This window comes from Hakea prostrata, chromosome 2 (genome assembly GCF_041222555.1).
Source record: "Hakea prostrata isolate BN-2017 chromosome 2, UWA_Hpros_2, whole genome shotgun sequence".
In the NCBI taxonomy this organism is placed as follows: domain Eukaryota; kingdom Viridiplantae; phylum Streptophyta; class Magnoliopsida; order Proteales; family Proteaceae; genus Hakea; species Hakea prostrata.
Genome location: NC_142601.1, coordinates 4,378,431 through 4,387,440, shown reverse-complemented (window position 1 = coordinate 4,387,440; position 9,010 = coordinate 4,378,431).

Genomic DNA, 9,010 nt, shown 5'->3' with positions numbered 1-9,010 from the left:
GAGAGTCGAGACCGTTGCAGGGGATAGCGGCCCAGTGGGCCCAGGGACCTCGTGGGTCAGCTCTCGACCGGGTTTTCTGAATTCCAGGCCGTTTGATCTGACACAAACATTGCAAATTACAATGATTACCAAGTTTTTTCAGGTTTTTGACTGATATACCCTTACTACAATTCAAATTTAGATATAAACCCCATGTTTCAGTATTAATAAAACACACTCTTTGGGAGTTAAAGGTACTTTCCTATTCAGTAGTTTGACTTTTCGACTCCTCAGGTGTTGGAAGGACGAGCGGAAACTGAGGAATTCTTGGAATTGGATAAAGTAAAGTAGCAAAGCAAACTTCAAAGTGTCTTGTGCCACGTGTATTATCTCTTTTTTTTTTAATTCACAAGGGAAGAAAGTGAGAACGCTTGAAGAACTAAAAGATGGGAAGCGCAAGGATCTTCTTGGGTAGTGCCACTAATCTGGTGGCGCCTGTAGTTTGCACTGGTGGATAGCGTGTCATGCAAATTTTATTAACCTCTAGCCACTCACACTCAAAAGGTCATATACGCTTATAACCAACTTAAGTGAAAAGAAATTGATTTTTCTTAGAAATGAATCGAACTATGTTTTGAGTAGTTGAGATTTAATAAAATCTACGTGGTGACCCATCATTCAATGGTGGGCATTACATGCACCATCACTTAATTCAGTGGCACAACTCTAGCAAGATCCTTGCGCTTCCTTCTCTTTTCCCTTCTTTTTGTTTTCCTTTCATGTTGAAGATACTACTTTATTAAGAAAGGGAAAGCCCGATGGGTTTCAACTTAGAGCGTCAAAGAGTAATGCCTAATACAGAAGCGAGGGAGGAAATCCGGCTCCTTTCCTTGTCAGTTGTCGACCACAGATTATAGAGGGGGCCATAGGGTACTGGTGATGGGTCCAACTTTTTTTTTTTTTTTTTTTTTTTGAGTTTTATATATTTTCTTTCTTCAGTTCATTCTTTTTTTTTTTTTGGGTAAGTTCAGTTAACTCTTTTTAGGTAAACCTTCTTCAGGTAACTTCCTATTGAAGGAAATATCATTTTGTTTTGTATTGCAAATGGGCCTGATGCTGCTGTTGAAGATGCATTAAGGGTATTTGTGGGAGTGAAAATGCATAAGAGTCATCGTTTCAAAAATATTCATTGGTGAAGACATGCAAACCATTATTTCAAGAATTAAAACCTATTCATCTCAAATATTTGCGAATGTGAAGATGTGAGTATAGTTGGCCATTGACAATAAGTAATGAGTTGGTGACAAGTGATCAATAACAGTCAATGGCAACGGAGACATTAAACAAAAGGCCTTATCTTATAAGTGATTTCTTCTTATTCTTTTTTATTTATTTATTTATTTATTTTAAATAAAAAGAAATGCAGTAGTGGCTTTCTATGCGAGCATTAGTGTGACACCCAGCCTAAATCTAGCCCGGAAACCCGATGTGTTTTGGGTGAAGTCGGGTTTTGTTTAATGTTGACTTTGAAGTTTGACCGTGATTTCAGTTTTACTATCTTTGAAAATGAAGGAAGATGTCCTTGTGGGCCATCTCAGTAGAAGATATGGTGTTTGACCCAAAACCCATGGATATTGATGATGGTGTTTTCTTATGGAAACCTTACTTGATTTGGTGTTGAACTATTTATTTGTGAAGAAGAATTTGGTTGATGGACCTAAAGCTTAGTTGGACCTAGTTTGAAGACATCCCTCCATACTAGGTAAGTAGTATGATGTGTTGAAAGAAGCCCATCCAAAAATATTGAAGTTTAGCCCATTAAATCCCTATTTTTGAATGAATTTGTCGAGCAGTGGCATTTTGGTAAATATCTGTTTTGAAGGTTTTCAAAAGCTTTATTTCCTTTAATTTCGTGGTAAACTATTCCCACCATGTTTCTAAACCTCTAGATAGTGTGGGATCGACCTTTGAACTTCCTCTTTTGCAACCAATCAACCATCGGGGTCAGTTTGGTCAGTTCGGTGAAACCCTAGTAACTCTTGAACTCTTTGTGCTATTTAAAAGGGGGAACTCCATGTGTTTCACTCTCAATCTGTTTCTAAGCCTTGGGAGAACGTAGGAATATCCCTAGAACCTCTCCTTCGAAGCCAAGGAAGATCCTCTAGTATCTGTTCAGGTTTCTTCAGCGGTTTCTCTTCTAAAAGGTTGGTATTCAATTTGCTTCTTCTTTAATTCATTCTTTCTTCTCTACTTCTGATTTTCTGATCATGAGAAGGGTATTACACTGCTGTAATAACCTCTTCTTTAATTCTTTTAGCCTTAGAGTGAATCCCCCAATTCACTCTATGATCTTGAAGCCATATGGCGATGATCCTTGAATTTGATTCCACCAAAGCTCTTAATGATACTTTCCCTAATTTCCTACCTATCTTTATTATTGTGGGGAAGGTCTCATATTATTACCATGACCTTCCCTTGTGTCCTCATGATTGAGGAGTTGATCCTTGTTTTTCTTTGGAACAATTGGCAACCCTTCTATTTTCTATCAATTCATTGGACTCTCCCCAAAACCTTTCTTGATTGTAAATTCTTTGCCCTAAGGGTGAATCTTTATTCTCCCTAGTCTTTTCGTGGGATACACGGATTCTTGTTGGTAAATCCCTAATTGTATGATTTGAATTTGTTTCCCTTCACTTTAATTGAGAACCTTGTTTTCTCTCATTAGTAGACCCTTCCTAATTCCATTCTTTATTTTAAAATACTAATGAGATGTTCCTTTATCTATCTTGGGTTGTTTTTGTGAGAATTATTTATGGGTAACTCTCATGGGAGGTAACCAACTCTCATGAGAGGTAACCATATCTGAGACCCTATTGTTCTTTTATTTGTTGGAAACTCCCCAACACTTTTTCAGATTGTGCATTCGTTATTTCTCTTTCCCTTGGGTGATATTTGTGTTAACCTAAACTTGATCACTATATTTTCTTCATGATCCATGTTTAACCTTATTAGGATTTCTAATTATTCTTTCTTCGTTCTTGTTCTTGATTGAGATCAGGAAGAAGATGATGCATTCTTGCAACCATCTATTCCATGATCTCATTCTATTCTTTGAGATCTATGATCATCATCATGATCTTAACCCTAGCCAAATAAATTCCTTGAAACCCTAACCCTTGAATGATCTTCCCGGAAACCTCTTGTAACCTTCCATGTGGGAAACCTCATGGGTAATGTTCCGTAACATAAACTAGATTTCCTATGATTTCTTGTTATTTTCTTGATAACAATCATTCCCTCTCTTTCCGTGATCATAACCTTTTCATGCGCCATATGTTATGATTAAACCCTAACCTCTTTGTTACAAACCTATTATGATTGATTTTTCGGACTATGATCTCCCCATGTCTCATTTGGGTTTGGTTGTACTTGGTCTTCAACCCCATGAGCAAAGCACCCTTGATGGAAATCATGGGGCGGTTACAGTGGCGGTCGAACCTAAGCGACGCCAAGGACCGCCGGTCTGTCGGGGATTTTGTCCTATTTTGCCCCAGGACTTCTATAAAAGGCAAACCCGCTCTTTAACGATTACTTATTCGTTATTTCTTATTTGGGAGTTAAGACGGCCGGGAAGATCCGAAAGAGTCTCGAGCCGAGTGGTTTGGAGGATCAGTCTCTTCTCGACCGGTGTGAGGTATTGAACTAACCCTTCGTTCACTCCTTATCTCCGTTAGTTTAATTTTATCCTTTTTCCTCCACGTGATTACCCCTTGGTTATTCTTTACCTTTTTTATCTCGTGAGATGGAATAACCATAAACGAGAACCCCGCTCGTGAGATGGAAAATTCAATAAAGGAGAGGGTTAGGGATAATCCACCGATGATAGGGATTGTTCACCCTTTTGGCTTTGGGAGTGTTTAATTCGAGACTTAGGATGAGATTACCGAAAACCGGATTGAAATCGAGTAATCAAGCCCGAGTTTGGATTGAAGCTCACGGGGGCGGTCACAGTGGGGTCGCAACCTAAGCGACCGGACAAGCGACGGCGTAAAAATGACCAAATAGATTTCGGTTTGATTCAATTTGGTTTATGTGACTTATACATTCTTGTAACCCTATGCCTAGGTGTTCTCTGCTTCAAATAAAAGTCTTATAATAGTTTTTGGATTGCAAGTTAGAGGACTCTACTAAATTACAGGTAAGGACATGCATTCTTATTTATATGCAATTACATATACATGATGATTCCGTTGTTCTATCTACTATTCTTTGATCATGTATCTTGCTGTAATTGTATAAAGCATGTAAATCTTATTGTATACTCGATGTTTGTGGTATTCCTTGATGTACTTCATCTTTCATGATATTGCACAACTGCTCATGGTATGATAAAGAGTGATTGTAGTGTGATTGTGATGGAAGGGGTATTCCATTGGGATATCTTGGCTTGGGATATCGAAGGCGTGGAATGGGACACATGCCCGCCGATGTCTCCAAGACTATCATGATTACTTGATGACATACTTAGGGAGTCTAGAATTGCATGGCTAGGTACCCCACATGCTATTACCCTCGGCAGGGGAATTGAAGCCGGGTGACCCGTGACAATGGTGACGTGACTATGTTTCATCCAACAGCGAAACAGTCCGTGCGGAGACTCGGTGGTCCACTATTGGTCATGTAATGGTAGGGTTGCATATGTTAGGGTTGGGCTCATGGACGCCAGGGAGCGGACCGGGTGTCGCGAGGAGTCATGAGAGCATCCGCCCCAATAATATGTGGATGACCATAGGGTTAAGGAGTGGAGTCCAACAGAGGTATCCATCCGTGAGGATTCACACTCCTAGGTTGCGAAGGATACGAACCGAGTTGGTTGGTGCCATAGGGGAAGTATCCGGACTTCATATAGTATGTTACCATTATGACCTTGCATTGGATTAGAAACCCCGACATGCGCCAGACTCATTGCCAATGGTCGTGGTGAGAGAGTGTTGACTTAACCCCCACCACGGTTTTGAGAGCCGGTGTGGACTTACCCCTTTGCCCGGATCCTACAGAGGTAACCAGCCGCCGGATCGAGTGATGAGATTTACCCAAAGGAGGGCTGGTGTATATCTTAAAGCATGCAGCATAGAGACTTGCATAGTTAGATCTTAGTAGCATCATATTCGCATATCATCCATATCATTCATATGTGCATTCGTGGATTGTATTGGCAATATATGAGAAGCGTCTTATTGAGTTCGTTGGAACTCATTCCTCATTGTATGTATTATATAAACGAAGATGGTTGCACAACGCGAAGTTGGAGATGATTCGATGAAAGAGCCTTCGTTTGAAGGATGTGGCACAGAAAGGATACATGAACTAGAGCAGAAGCCTCCGAAGATGAAGATTATTTAGTTACTATTTGCCCGCAACCGATATTACATTTGATTCTTGATTCTTTCCTTTGATCATTTCTTGGATATTTATTGGAGTATTTAGACTCCTGTAACCTTTTTATTAATTATTGCACTATTCTTGCTCTTGATTACAGGTATTTGTATTTATTATTATTGATAGACTAAAACCATGGATCCTGTGACGGTTCGCACCCACGGGTCGTCAGGCGGGTAACCGGGCCTGGCGGGCGGGGTGTGACAGTTAGCCCTTAGTAATGTGAACTACCAGCGCAAGCACTGGCCCTTGTCAACATTGCGTCACTAGAGGCATAGTATAATCCATAGAAAAATAGAAGAACACAGAAGAACATATGATGTTTGATCCTAGAACATAGAAGCTACCAAACCACGAGGAGTGAGCTTGGCTCATTCTATCAAAAAAGCTAAATTGAAGTCTTTGATGCATCGAGGCATGGAGATCGTAGACTCCACAAATGCATGCAGGTCCAATGAAGGCTTTATGTTTAGTTATCTATTTATTTATTATTTGAGTCCTTGAACTCTGGCATGCTCGTGTACATCACACAATAGGGTATGCCGAAGATGGAGGAAACAAAACCAGATGATTAATAAGACCACCATAGATCTTGGCATTTCAAGATGGTTGTTTCTAAAGTTTTTGAGATCCATTTTAAATGCAAAACTCTTGATTTTACATTCTAAATTCAACGTAAATCTATCAACACCTTAAAAGAGAATGAGAAAATGGAGCAACTTCAGATCAACTTTAGAGATGATAGAATGTCACAAGATGAATTGCCTCACGTGTCATGACCCGAATTCAAATAATAAATAGTACACAAAATTCTTTTTCGAACCCACACACTATTCAGGCTCAAGGAGGTTCAAACCATATAGGTCAAGAACTTGTGAGTCTAGTCTATTGTGACCTGTAAATGTAACCCTAGGTTTCTTTAAGACAATTTTAGCTAGACTTCGAGCTTTAACTTCAATATAGTTGTTAAAGTTGATATTGTTTCCTAGCAACACCGAACTGAAACGGCCTTCCACAAGAAGACCCAAAGGTCCATCTGGCTTTATTTAGTTTCTTGCTGCTGAAGTTGGCATTGTTGCCTACCAACACCAAACTGAAACTACCTTCCACAAAAAACTCCAAAGTTCCATCTAGATCTATTTAGTTCCTTGTAAGAATGTTTGGGAATTATCTTGAACACAGTCCACAAATTTTCAACAAGTAACAGTAACCAAACACCCACTTAGAATCATTGGACAACCCTAAGCTTTCCATTGAAATTTTTTTCTTCTCTACTAAATGTGGAAGATATTTATGGGTCCGATTTGATTAGGTGATGCCTCGTTCAATCAGTTTGTCCTTTAGGGTACGTCCAAAAACCTTACAAATTTTGGTCCTAGTAGATTCTCCTCCTTTGCTTTTTTTTCTTTTTTCTTCTTCTTTTCATATGCATATAGATTCAGCATAATTTAAGGGGGAATATAGATTCATCATTAATATAAGATAATCAAGAAGTATCAAAGACACTCAACATAGTCATTGATGTGTTTTTAATGTCAACATGTTAGATTGGTGGGTGGGGAAAAAAGAGTTTTCCAGACATGATCATTCTTGTATGCTCAAAGTTTGTTATTTTCTTTCTTTTCTTTAGATAGTTTCAACCAATTCCAGTTTTTCTCCAGGATAAGAGGAAATTTCTTCATCTGATCTTTCCATGAAGTTAGGGAAGGGTTTATTTTATTTATGCCTAGTTGCTAATGATAACTTCACCTTATGATCTGCCCATAGATAGCATAGGCCCCACCTATAAGGTACAAGACCCATGTACCTTGTTTAACTGCATTACAAGTAGGGGTGTAAGTTTGGTCTAACGGTCCTAACCAATCTCAAGCCCGAATAAGGTTTGGGCTTAAGATTTTGGCATTGAGAGCGGGTTAAGGCCAAAATATTCTGTCCTTGATCGTGGTCAATGGCAGGCCTATGATTACTCTTTGGCCTTGGGGGCCTGTCCTGACCCGTTCCTAATTTTTTGTCTTGAGCTTGGCCCTGATTTTGACCATGATTCTAATGCTAATGTTAGTCCTAATTTTGTCCCGATACTTGATCTCAATGAATTAAGAACAGGGACAAGGATAAGATCAATCAGGGCTACGGCCAAGTATAGGGTCAATCAAGGCTAGGGCCAAGGACAAACAAGAAATGGGCTTAGATTAGAATATATAGGATTGGACTTGAACTTGCAAAAGCCCGGCCCTGTTGCATCTCTAATTACAAGAATATGATCCCCTAATTATAGATTCAAACTCCTTATAATAAAACCAGAGTCCAATTACGTGCTCATATCACATTCGCAAAGGTGACAATCAAAAGAAAACTTAATCTCATACTCATACAGTTGTAGCAAATCCAATAATAGTGGAGAGATGGAATCTTTTGCACTAGAAGAACCATTATCTTAACTTAATTTAAGAGGATCTTTAAGTTTCTATTTATTTTCTTAAGTAGTGAACTCATCATGTGATTAAATTCTAATTCCAATATTAGTTACACCTCCATATTCCATCAATATAGTCTAAGTCATCTTCCATGGTGCAGAGATTCTACTTTAGATATCCTATATTCATATGGGTTCAGAAAAACTTGCCTCTGATATTATTGGCATTTCCTACCAAAAAAAAATATTAACGGTATTTTTATTTTAATACATTTAGTGTGAAAATTTTCTACCAAGTACATCGTGCACATCTTACCAAAAAAAAAAAAATTTTTTTCCCACTAATTCCAAGTATTTAATTTGGTTTTTAATAATAAAAAAGTGTTGAATTTGGTTGGTTCTAAATTACAAAATAGCCAATAAATAATGACAAAGTCAATTTAAAAATAAAAATAGAACGAAATTGATATAAAGTTTAAATCAATTTATCATCAAAAAGGAGCACATATTGCTCTCTTGACATTTCTCAAATACATAATAAGGATGTGACAATGTAAGACCTACTAGAGATCCCACCTCTGAATTAGTTTATCAATACTCATATATGAGCTACACACTTATTGTGTATTGAAAAAGTGTCAGGAAAGTAGCATGTGCTCCTCTGGTTGGGAGGTGATCTAAACTCATTGATATAAAGTTGAGTAATTAAAATAATAAAGAAGATTGCTCAGTTGGTAATGATCGACACATTTTGGCGAAAAGGTACAGGTTCAGGGTTTTCGACACTTCTGGTTATATATATAATAGTTCACATCCTCTAGCATAAAACTAATAATTCAAAAACAAAAAAATATATATATAAAGAAGAAATTAAGAAAAAAGCTATAACCTTGAGGTCCTAATTAACATGTATCCAAGGTTCAAAAGATCGCTCTATGTTGCTGTGTCGGTGGCTAGCGACACCACCGACACGGCGACATATCTTGATATGTCATGCGACATTTGGAAGAGTGTCAATGAAAAATCAAACCCCATTTTTAAAGGGTATTCCGGGTTATTTTAGTCTGAATTTTGTTGTGTATCCTAACTTGAGGCCATTAAACACAATCGAAGCATCATTTTTTACCTAAAACATCACCTAAACTAATGTTCATGATTGACACATGTCCGATTGTATGA